This window comes from Sus scrofa, chromosome 1 (assembly GCF_000003025.6).
Source record: "Sus scrofa isolate TJ Tabasco breed Duroc chromosome 1, Sscrofa11.1, whole genome shotgun sequence".
Lineage (NCBI taxonomy): Eukaryota > Metazoa > Chordata > Mammalia > Artiodactyla > Suidae > Sus > Sus scrofa.
Window position 1 is genome coordinate 257,843,865 of NC_010443.5, and position 12,561 is coordinate 257,856,425.

The 12,561-nt window shown below is 40.2% G+C and overlaps 1 long non-coding RNA gene across 1 annotated transcript in view; it reads right to left on the bottom strand.

Annotated features, from left to right (window-relative positions):
- Positions 635–12,561, bottom strand: part of LOC102163214 — a 39,908-nt gene continuing 27,981 nt past the window's right edge. Inside the window, exon 4 of the long non-coding RNA XR_002339313.1 lies at positions 635–1,356. This is a non-coding gene — a long non-coding RNA (uncharacterized LOC102163214). The remainder of the gene's footprint in view (positions 1,357–12,561) is intronic.

Below are 12,561 nucleotides of genomic sequence, written 5' to 3' on the forward strand. Positions count from 1 at the left end.
ACTGGTGAATTAACATGCCCAAGGTCATTCAAATGGTACTTGCAAGTTTTGAAATTGGGAATTGAGCCTAGGCCATTTGACTCCAAAACCCAGATCTTTAACCATTCCGTCTCATTGTTTCAAGGAATTAAAAAGGATCTTTGAGAGTCAGAGAATGTACTAGCAGGTTCAGGGAGGGCATGACGAACTTCCTGCCAACTAGGAGTCTTTAAATCCACACCCCCCAGTGTCATCATCTTCCTTCAATGCAATAGCAGTGGGACACACAGGAGCATTTGAAATGTTTCTATTGATTGGGAATGAGTAATTATTACGTTTTCTATATTACGGATTCACTATCAGAAAGTAATAGCAGAAATGCTAAGCAAGATTAATGGCCATGTTTCACTATTTTTAATGCAAACTATTGATTTTAAAGCAGCATAAGGTATGGCAGTTTATTACAATAAAATAATAAAGTAGACTATATGAAATAAATGAGCATAATCTTTCCCCCTTTCTGCTGTGGCTATGGGACATAATGTGCCATGCATGTGAAGGCATTTATGGCAAGCTCTATGCAGTGATGGAAGCTTAAGCACTCTATAAAGAAGCACTTTGGAACGAGAGTATTATAAATAATCGGCAATAAAGCTGGTAAATGGGACTTTAATTTGATTCCATTATGTCACAGGATCACAAGGACTAAGGGAGCCCAGTATCAAAAACAATAACTGCTGAGCAGAACACAGAGGTAAGTACATCAGATGGCCTCAAGGTGGCCTTCCCACCTGAGGAATTTCCAGGAAAAAGCTGGGCCACTGGCATCTAGATGTAGGGTAATATTTTACACATGAACTGATGCATCTACAGTCAATGACAGCCCCACTCCCATCTCAAGAGTCTTCTGATAGTCTTCCTCCCCAGGTATTGCTTCTCCAAGTTTCTCCTCTACTCTCGTTCATATTGTCCGTTTCCACAGATGACAGTCAACACAAGGCAATTTCCCTCTGGCCTCATTCATTCTGTTGACTGGGGTCTTGGAGGCTGTTGAAATAATGTATGACTCTTTTGCCAGAAATAGACCCTAAAGGATGAAGAAGGCGATAGGCCAACTGCACCTGATGCATTCATCAGACCATACCTGGAGGAGTGAATACAGGTCTGCACCAAGCTCCAAAAGCAGATGAACATGGGACCACTGAGTAGAGTTAAGGATGAGGAGGAGATGAAGGTAAAACCATGTCAAAAGAAGAGTGGTGGATGGACCTGCCTGTGGTTGCTGCAGCTAGAGGAGACTCAAGGAAACACAAGAATTGTTTCCTAATATTGGAAGGCTGTCACATGAAGGAAGATTTAGGCTTGCTCTGTGAAGCCCTAGAAGGGAAAAATTTGGTGTTAGCCAGATATGGGCTTGAGTCCTGCCTTATAGCTTTATATATATATTTAAGCCTTATAGCCTTATAGCTTTATGACTTTATGCAAGTGAATGAATCTTGGTGCAGCTCAATTCCTTTGTATGTACAATAGAGGTAATAACAATACTTACCCCACAGAGTTTAGAGGGGATGAATTAAGTGAGACAAAACAGAGCAACTGTTTAGCACAGTGCTCAACACAAAGCAAGAACTCAGCAAACATGAATTCATAAAATAAACACTGACAATAACAAAAGCAAAACTGGAAGGTAGGTAGCACTTTTTTGTTTTTTGAGGGGTTGGGTCAGAGTTGACACTGAAATTGGGGTCAAAGGGGTTTGAACTAGCTCCACAAAAGTAGCCAAAGCATCTGGGAGATCCAGTTTGAGGGCAGAGTGGGAAAGTCAGACAATTCTTATCCTTTAAAAGCACAGTGGATTAAAGCTGTGAAAGCCAAATCCAGTCCAATTTTAGATGCAAGCATGAGGCCAGAGGCAAAAGCTAAGAGGAGGGATAAACAGGAGAATGGGAACCAATGAGAAGAAGGGTAGGAATGAGAGGTGACAACTGGTTCTTGAAACTGTTCTTGAATTGTCTGTGGCTCACTCTGATGGCCTCAGATTACACAGTGAGTAGGATGGTTGGCATGTAATATTCTTGGGTTTAGAGCAATAGCAAAAGACAGATTCCAAGTGGGTATGAGGAAGACCTTCCTAAATGGGAGGCAGTTTATTATAATAGGTTGTGGCAGGAAGTAGCATGCAGATTAGGAGCATGGGCTCTGGAGACAGACTGACCAGACTGTAATTCCAACCACTCCTGTTAGACCTGCCTAACCTCTCTTTGCTTCCACTTCCTCCTCTGAAAAATGGGGACAATAATGAAATCTACCTCTTTAGGTCATAAGGATTTAATGAAAAGAATGCATGTAATGATAGTAATCCTTAGAGTCAGAATTATCTGGTAGGGGTTTCCTGACATGACTTTAGGGTCAGCAGCTGAAAGTGGAAAGGCTTCGATTAACTTCATCACTCATATTTCTGAGCAGCAAGCCATGATCATTTTTCTGGGGTGACAGCCTATTATCTATTCCACCACCCACAGCAGAAAGGACATTGATTATCATAGATTTTTGCTTTAAAAACAAAACAAACAAACAACATCTGGATATAGAGTTCAAAGAGGGATTTTGAGGAAGTGGTCCCTTCCTGGGGTGTATATGTGCTGATCACAAAAGAGGCCAAAACTATTGAGGGTAATTTTAACCCCTTATCCTGGGCAAGCTTTGGATCATCTCTTTCTAGACTCTCATCCTCTTCCAGGACTCATGGAGCTATTGAAAGTGGGACTAGGAGTTGTATTCTTCGCAGCCCAGGTCCTTCCTCCTTCTGTCATATCCTCCAAGGGTCACCCAAGAGGTCTTCTCATAACCCTCCCTGCTATTATACTTCTCTTAAGTCCTTTAATTTTAGGGAATACAAACTCAGGAATCTAGTCAGACCGCTAGAGCTTGGTGTTTCCCAAAGATGCAAGCCTACACCCTTTACCTTGTCTCTGAATCCTGACATCCCAGCCCCACTCACTACTCACAAAAAATTCTCCAACTTGAGACTGATTGTAAACACTCTGTAAGCAAGGATCACTCCCATTTTTTCTCTCATAACCTCTAGCACCAGTTACCTTGGATATGTAACATTTTCCTGTGAACCACCATTTTCATGTATTGAGGGGCTGTGGGAGTCCACTGAGCAGATTATGAGCATGTGAGGAAGACAGGATCTATTGTCTCAACATCAACTACCTCCCTTTATTCCATTTAACAGAGCCCAGCAAGGTGATGGAGCATGGTCAATCTAAGCCGCTCATTTCAAACTCATTCTTCAAAACTCATTCTTCACTCTCCTAGACTCCCAATGCAGCTAAGGATAGCTTGTCATGCAGATATGGTCAATGATACACAAGAAGTCAGCCAAAGTGTGGCTTCTAGGAATACTCTTGTTTTCCTGATGCCAAGGACCTGAGGCTGATCTTTCTTCCCTTCTTCCTGAACTGATGGCTGACTTACAGGCCCTGGTATTACTAAGCCTCTGAACAATGCCAGCCAATATCTACCTTGACATTCATAATATGAAAAACATAAGCCTCTGTTTATTTAAGCTAGTCATGGTCAGAGTTTTAATTATTTGCAGCTGAAAATATCTCTAACCAATATGGAGAGGGGAGACTGAATTTTCTTTCTTTTTTTTTTTTTTTTTTTTTTTTTTTTTTTGCTTTTTAAGGCTGCACCCATGGCATATGGAATTCCCAGGCTAGGGGTTGAATCGGAGCTATAGCTGTTGGCCTGTATCACAGCCATAGCAATGCTAGATCCGAGCTGCATCTGCAACCTATACCACAGCTCATGTCAATGCCAGATCCTTAAGCCACTGAGCAGGGCCAGGGATTGAACCCACATCCTCATGGATACTAGTTGGGTTTGTTACTGCTGAGCCACAATGGGATCTCTGGGAGATTGAATTTTAAGCTGAGGAAACTAATTAAACAAAAATGAACAGCTATAAATTGGATTAGAGTATGAAGGGAAGAGAGGATATTATAGAATAGTGTTAGGGAATGGATAGGCCAGGCAGAGATGAGGCATAGCAGAAGTTTGGGTCAATTTATAAGATTTAACAGTAGGCATTCTCAATTCTGGCTTCACATTTGAATCACCTGGAGAGTTTTATAAACCAAAAAGCATGCTCAGGATCCTTCATGTAAGATTCAAAATGAATTGATTTGGGGTAAAGACAGAGCCTCTCTATTTAAAAAAAAAAATCTCCCTGGCATTGAATATAAGGGCTGAGGAATACCACCTTGTAAGGTGTTATATGGTGCAGTCCCTACCTACCTGCCCACCTTCACTTCTCTCCCTTGGGCTCTTGACACACTGCCATTCTGGAGTAGGTCGTGGGGTTTCCCACCTCCTATTCATGCTCGAGGCTTTACCTAGATTGTCACTCCCTCACATTCCAGAGACGTCCCCTGGCCTCCTCATACCAACCTAAGTTGGATGTCCTCTCTTGTTCTCTCTTACATTTATTCCTTAACTAGATAGTAAAAGCTATATATTTATTTCTGTGCTCTTTATTTACTTATTTACTTCTCTGCTGTGAAAGCAAAGTTCATTATTCATTTTATTTATTCTATATTTATTTATTTAATTTTTGGCCACCCCGTGGCATATGGAATTCCTGGGCCAGGGATCAGATCCTAGGTGCAGTCGAGACCACAGCTGAGGCAACACCAGATCCTTAACCCACTGTGCCGCCTGGGATTGAACCCTCTTGCCAGCACTCCCAAGACAGTGCCAATCCCGTTGTGCCATAGTGGAAGCTCCTTCATTGTCCATCTCACTCACTCTTCTGTTTCCCAATACCTTGTACATCCATATAGTAGATACTAGAAAATTATTTATACAGTGAATTAATTAAATAAAGGCTTAATGTCTCAGTTGTATAATGCTAATTTTGCAGACCCTGAGGAAAAGAGTCACATTAGTGCTTTCCCAAAGGACTCCAGTGTGCCTGGAGGGGAAAGACTGGAGCAAATTGGGGTAGGGACATTAGTTAGCAGATTATTTCAGCATCGCAGGGTTGAGATGGGGCAGAGAAGATACACATTAAGTTTTATGTACCCAGTGCCCTGCTCTGTGCCTGGTATCAACCAACCCAAGAAAATCTGGAAAACGAAGGAATGGAGGGCTGAATGTGTACTGATGGAAGCATTTTTATATGGAGCCGAGTTCAACAGAGCAGGAGATCTCTGGATTTTCACAGAGAGGAAAGGATGCAGAGAGTGTGCTTAAGGGCATGGCAGATTAACTTTGTCAAATTCATAGCACCTTTTGTAGACATTAAGAATTTCTGAGAGTCCTCAGCTAGTGCATGTAGTGGAGGACAGCAGGTTAAGGCAGCTTGTGGCATTTTGTTTTCTTTCTTTGTTAGTAAAGGGAGAATTTAAATGAGTTTAACCTTTGATGATCTGGCGATTGTAAAAATCAACCTACCTAAGTTCAGGCAGTGTCAGATGCAGAGACACCCTTTCTGAACAGCTCATCTTCCCAGACCTTTCTCTGTCAAATGTCAAAGCCCAAATGAGCTTGTTTGGAAGGCAAATTACATGTTGCAAGCAGGCATTTTCTGTAGCCGGTGACTTCTATTTTGAATAATTAAATAATACAGCAGCAAAAACACTCTGGAGTTGAGGTCTACACATAAGGTACATATATTTAAAACCATCCTCAGTCCCTGGACATTAGAGGAGTTTAGGTCTTGAACCAGACATCAATAATAATCTATCCAGAATTAATCATTATTTAAAGACAGTAACCTGTTTGTAGTAGGGCTGAGTTATGAGCACAATTTTAATGGGACAAGAGGAAAAAGATAATTTTTTTTTTCTGGAAGGGGAATGGGGTCAGTTATTGTGAAGGAATAAATGAATGGTAAATGAGCTTGATTTGTGAAACCAAGGGGCAATGGTTCTGGAAAGCTGTGGTCATCCCCATTCTCATCTTCATCCTTATGCTCATGCTCATCCTCACCCTCCTTTCCTGCATCTGCAGAACACAGCCCTCAAATTTACATCACAGTTGAATATTGGTAAGGTGGAAAAGTGAGTTGACCTGTTCTGCATATAAGCAGAGCATGTCCTATTACCATCACTTAACATATGAGGAAACCAGGGCTCAGAGAAATAAAGCGGCATATCACATAACCCAGCTGGTGAGTGGGAAGGGTCCAGAAGACAGTGTCAGGGATAGCTCAAGTGTTCTGATATCTGAGAGACACTGTGAAGCAGAGAAAGCGGGAAGGACTATTAACACATTGTGAGTACGCATATGCCCAAACTCATCAAAATGTGTACATTAAATATGTAAAATGTTGGATATTAGGTCAACCTCAATAGAGCTGGGGGAAAAAAAGAATGAGCTCTATACCCAGCGTGTGGCCCTCAGAAAGTCAACACTGCTTCCTGACTTAGGTGCTCAAATCTCTCACCTGCAACTCTCTAGCTATCTGTTCACTGATCTCCCAGTCTCCAGTTGGAAGCTCATTCCTATCCATCCACCATCATTCATTGAAAAAATCACTCTAAAACATCTACTTGATCAAGATCAAATCATGTCCTTTTGTAACTATCTACCATTCCATAAACAAACTCTAACACCCACCCTCACCCAGAGCCTATAATAAAACTAAGATCTCAAACCATCTACTTTTATTTTTTTATTGTATATGTGTGTGTTTACTGAAGTATAATTGATTTACAATGTTGTCTTCTTTCTGCTGTAGAGCAAAGGGGTTCAGGTATATGCATTATATACTCTTTTTAAAAATACTTTTCCATTGTGGTTTATCATAGGACATTGAATACAGTTCTCTGTGCTATATAGCATGACCTTGATGTCTATGTCCTCCATGGATAACAGCCTTCATCTGCTAACTCCAACCTCCCAGGAACCATCTACTTTTAAACTTGTCTTCTCCCAAATGCTTTCAACCTCTGAAATCCTAAGGTCTGGTTGTTCAGTGAGTTAGAATGTGTAAAATGCTCAGCACAGGGTCTGGCACATGGTAAGTGCTATAGAAGTGTTAGCTACTGTATTTCTATTATTTTAATTTTAGTATTCCTGTCATTATCAGCACCTGGATTCCCTAGCAAGCATTATGTTCTCACCCTGTGTGCAGTGCACCTGCATGTGCCTCTCCTTCACCTGGTTAACTCTAACTCTCCCAAGAAACTGAGCTTAGATGACGTTCCCTCTGGAAGAACTTTCTTGACTTCATCCAGAAGAAAGTGGTGCCGCTCATAGGGCTTGGTGCTTCCCATACACTGTGCTTACTGGTTTGCATTATAATTCTATTATTTTTCTTCCCTGGTCCATGCTTCTTTCCTGGTCAGCAAAGATTTGCAATTTTCTTTTAAACTGTAAGTGGCGTGGTGCTTGGTACATAGTACATTCTCAGTATACAGTTGTTAATAGATCAGGGATATGGCAGAGACAAAATAAGTGGCTCTAGTTGTCTATTTCTTGACGTTTTGTGTTTGGGGTTCTAAATATCATGTAAATGGCCTTCATTTTCTGTTCTTTTTTGAAGACACTAATTGTGATAAGCTGGTTATTTATTCTCCTCATTTTTCAGCTACCATCTTTCACACCAGTTGGTAAGTATGTAATAAATGGTTGTTGCTCTGATCTTGTGGCTCCCTGGGGATGAGGGCAGGCAGGCTGGTGGCTTGGGGAAGGGACTAAAATAGAGTAGCACCAGAATCCCCAAAGGGCCATTCCAGTTGACTAGGCTCTAAGTGGGAGGCAGATCTATACGTGCAGCAGAAGAGGGAATTAGCTTCTTCAAGAATGGAGCACACAACATGCAGAAACACACATGCACACACGCATTCATGCACACACTCACACACACAAACACTCATTCCGCACTCTAAAAGTCTGTCCAGATTCTGTTTTCCAACAGCTATTTCACAAATATTTTGGGAACCTATTCTGGGTACCAGCCTCTGGAGGAGGACAGTAGTGAGCCAAACAAGGTGCTTGTTCGCATGGAGTTTGCGGTCCTTTAGGGAGAGAAACCTGAAATAAGTAGCTGAGATCAGAGGTAACTCTGAATACATGATGATGATGATGATGAAGATAATGGTGATAATAAAATTAGCGCTTGTTTGCTGGATACCTACTATAGAGGATGCCCTGAATGAAGCATGTTGTGTGTATTTTCTTGTTTAATCTTCCCAATGCTGATATGAGATATATGCCACTATCCTGGTTTTATAGATGAGGAAACTGAAACTCAGAGAAGTTATGTAACTTAATGAAGTTCAACTGTGACTCCAAATTAAATTTATTCTCTTCAAAAATCAAACTTGGATGAGATGGGTGTTGAAGGGAAAGAAAAGAGAATTGCAGGGTAAAGGGATTAGGGAAAATGAAGGCACTTTTCTTCTGAAGGTGACCAAGTTAGGAAATGCCAAGAAATCATAAATGTCCTTAAATCCTTCAGGTACATGTATGCCTGGGGCATCCACAACAATGGCTTTTACCAGACCAAACATGGGCAAAAGGAAAACACAGCCATCCAAGAACCCAGCCTCATTGAGAAAAGGCCTGGGGTCAGGCATGTGAAGATGCCAGTGTTGCCATGCCAACAGCAATGGCATAGGGAGAGATATGGACCAGCACTGAGGCTTGGTGGTTATTTGGGTTTGGCAGAAGAGTTACCATCATGGTCAAGGATTTAGAAAACCCACTCACCATAGGTAGACTTTTGATTTACATACAAATTGTTAGAATCCTGGCAGGTCTTCCTGTATTTTTCAGGTTGAGAAATGTGTAGGGGACAGAGACTTATCTGGATGCTCGCAATGAATTAGTGGCAGAATAACCAGGAGCACAATCATTTTGTTCTTTTCTTCTTCCTTCACAGGAGGAGGGTTTGTTGTGCCCTATGTTCTGGCCAGCATAACCAAGAGTCTCCATGGCTCCCTGCAGCTTGGCTCTCCTGTTTCCTCTGCTTTTGGATCCTTCACTCTGCCTGCCTGCTGGCAGGTGCAGAGGCCATCAGAGAGCCTGCTGGTCACACCTGCTCAGGCTGTACCTGAGGGATGGCACGTGGAGTGCCTGGTCCCTGCAGGACTTCTTGGAGTGGGCCTCTGGCCAAAGCAAATGCCAACCCTGTCCCGAGAGGGACTGGCCTTCAGGGCTCTGACTGGCAGGCCCTAGACATTCTCCCTTTCTCTGACCATCTTCCCCCACCTTCTTGGCAGATCAAGAAATCCCCAGTGAGAGAAACCAGCTCTGGGCCAGTGATATTTTGCTAAGACCACACATTCTGAAATGATATGTTCTTTAAAAAGTATATGATGGTCAAAAGTATAGAAATCAAACTATAAACTACCATGTTGTAAAGGGTTATTTTCCAAAATATCTAGAAAATAAATAAAATTCATATTTGTCTTTAATTTTAGAATAAATTTTCCATGATATATTTTCAATATTTCTCTATATGCTGTTAGTTTTTATTTTCATCCACTAAGAATAAAGTTAGTTGGATTCAGAGCAATTAAAGTCGGAAGTCATAAAACAATAATAAGAACCACAAAACAACCAGGTATCATGTATTGAAGATGTTGTGTCATCAATATGCTTTTTAAATTTTCATTACAAATCCAAGATAAACATTATATTGTTCTAAATTTGTGGCAGGAAAACAGTGGTACCAACAGGCTGTACAGTTCACCCCAAATCACACAATTACTAAGAGGTGGAACTGAAATTTAAATCTAGATCAGTTAACTTCTGAGCACGCTTTTTTCTATCATAATTTATGGCCGTATCAGCATTAAAGTGAAGCAGAATCACCTAGATGGCTTGGTGACACACAGATTGTTGGTCCCACTCCTAGAGTTTCTAATTCAGTAGGTCTGGAGTTGGGGCTGGAGAATTTGTATTTCAAACAATTTCCTAGGTGATGCTGATATTGCTGGTCAGGGAGCTCTATTTTGGAAACCACTGCCTTACAAGGTCTCTAAACAGCATCTTTCCTGATTATGTAATTTAATCCTCACATAACATATGAGAAAGGAATTTTATCATAACCCCCATTTTGTAGAAGACAGAAAAGCACTTTGCCTAAGGTCATCCAGCCAGTAAGTGATGGAGCCTAAATTCAAAGCAGCCTTCATTCAGAGCCCACACACATACTGAAACATTATGCCAAGAGTGATTTTTAGCTGTTCTTGGATTGTATTAAGCTTATTATATCTCTGCTTTTGCTATCAGTAGTAGTACTTGCATTTTTCCACTCTCCATTCAAACTTATAAGACAGGAAGGAAAAATGCAATAGAGAAGGCAATCACTTGGACAAACACACGCCGTTATACAGAGAACATGGCAAAACTTCCCACTTTGAACTGCTGGCTGGCATGCAGTGCCACTAGGTGGTAGCTCAAAATGTTGAATGATAAACAAATGCATAGAAGTCCAAATTTAGTTTTATACACTGTTGAGTAGAGTTTGAAAAAAAATGATAGGCGATTGTTTCTAATTGGCTTCTGATTCTCAGTCTTCCTAAGCCACAGGCATCAGCCAGACCACCATGCACTCTGTGTGAGAGACTTTGTTCGCAAGGCTAGCACCCATAGTTTGCACAGATGAGGTCCAGTCTGACATCTCTCCCCAGCCACACAGACCCACTTTTCCTACTGCATAAATCAACCAAACTTAATGAAAGGAAAGTGAGGAAAGACATTCACAATCGCTTGCTATTGATCCAAAGCTCTAGGATAGTTGGTTGAAAATGATTAGGCAAAGCCCCCCCGTTTTTTAACCTACAGAGGGAAAAAAAGAAGGAAAGTTGTTTTGAAATTATCTATTTTTGTTTTGTTGATGAAGATTAGGGAAGAGAGAGTTTTGCATTTTAGTTTAGCCATTTATTTGGCCATTAAAGAGACTTCTCCAATCTCTTGGGCTTGGATTAAATGAGATCAAATGAGATCATGCTTGGTAAACTGTAAAGTGTAATGCCAGAGGGTGAGATTATTATGATGAAACACAGTGGAGTGAAATGGTCAATTTTCTAGATTTGAAGACAGACGAATTGAAGTTTAAATGCCAGTTATGCTAATAGTGGTATAATTTTGGAATGAAAATTAACCTCTCTGAGCCTCCTTTTTCTTTTTCTTTTTTTTTTCTGGCTGTGCCCATAGCATGTGGAAGTTCCTGGGCCAAGGACTGTTCCTGCTACAGCAGTGACAACACCAGATCCTTAACCCACTTTGCCACAAGAGAAATCCCTGAGCTTCCCTTTTCTTAACTGCAAAATGGAAATTATAATCCTAGTACATGAATGTAATTGTGGGGTTGAAACAGGAAATAAAATACAGTTAAAAAAAAGGTATTATAATTAGATAATATTGTGGGGTAGTACTGGTTTGAGAAATTTTTAAAACCAAGAAAAAAATATCATAACTAGGATACAGAGACCAATGTACTTAAATATGGATAGGAGTTCCTATTGTGGCTCAGTGGTTTAAGAACCTGACATAGTGCCTGTAAGGAAGAGGGTTCAATCCCTGCCTTGCTAAGTGGGTTAAGGATTTGGCATTGCTGTAAGCTGTAGCACAGGTAATAGATGTGGCTTGGATCTAGTGTTACTGTGACTGTGGCATAGGCCTGCAGCTGCAGCTCTTATTTGATCCCTAGCCTGGGAAATTCTATATGCCATAGGTGTGGCCCTAAAAAAGAAGGAAAAATGGATAAAAATTTTTCTAACATATTTTGATTTTGTACCAAAATGACATGTGAAAAATCATGACTAAAATGTTCATTTTTGGCCAAAATATAACTTTAAATTTTTACATAATTTATAAGGTAAGAAACTGCCTATTGGTATCAAAAATATGGTTTTAAGGCATCTGAAAGATTTAAAGTTGTACCCAATAAGCACTCTCAGTCAGACAAAGGGCTCCTCAGAAACTTAAGGGCATTTTTTTTTGCCCTTAAGCAATATTTGGACAAAGCAAAGAGAGGCATATCAAAAAAAATCATAGCTGTTGCTTCTATAAAATGAATTGGATATTTGAGTCCATATTTCTCCATCAATACATAGAAAGCCCATAAAGTTTTTAAGGAAGTTGTATCAAGAATGGATCACCAGCTTGCATTAAAAGGGACTGAGATAGCTTTTGTTTCTAAAATACCTCCAAGCTCCTAATTTTGTATAGGCAAGGAATAGGCTAATAAATTTATTTAGCTGTAAACAAGGTTCTTAAATTAAAAAAAAACTTTATAAAATAGCAAGAACATCTCAGAAGGTAAAGTCACGATCCCATAGGAAGAGTAAAAAGCTAAAAGAAGTAATAAACTTGTTCAACATAGTATGAGAAGTTCTAGCCACAGCAATCAGACAAGAAAAAGAAATAAGAGTTATCCAAATTGGAAAGGAAGAAGTAAAAATTGTAGCTATATGCAGATGACATAATACTATACGTAGAAATCCTAAAGACTCCACCAAAAAATTATTAGAACTAATAAATTAATTCAGTAAAGTTTCAGTATACAAAATTAATATACATAAATCTATTGCACTTCTATATATAAACAAT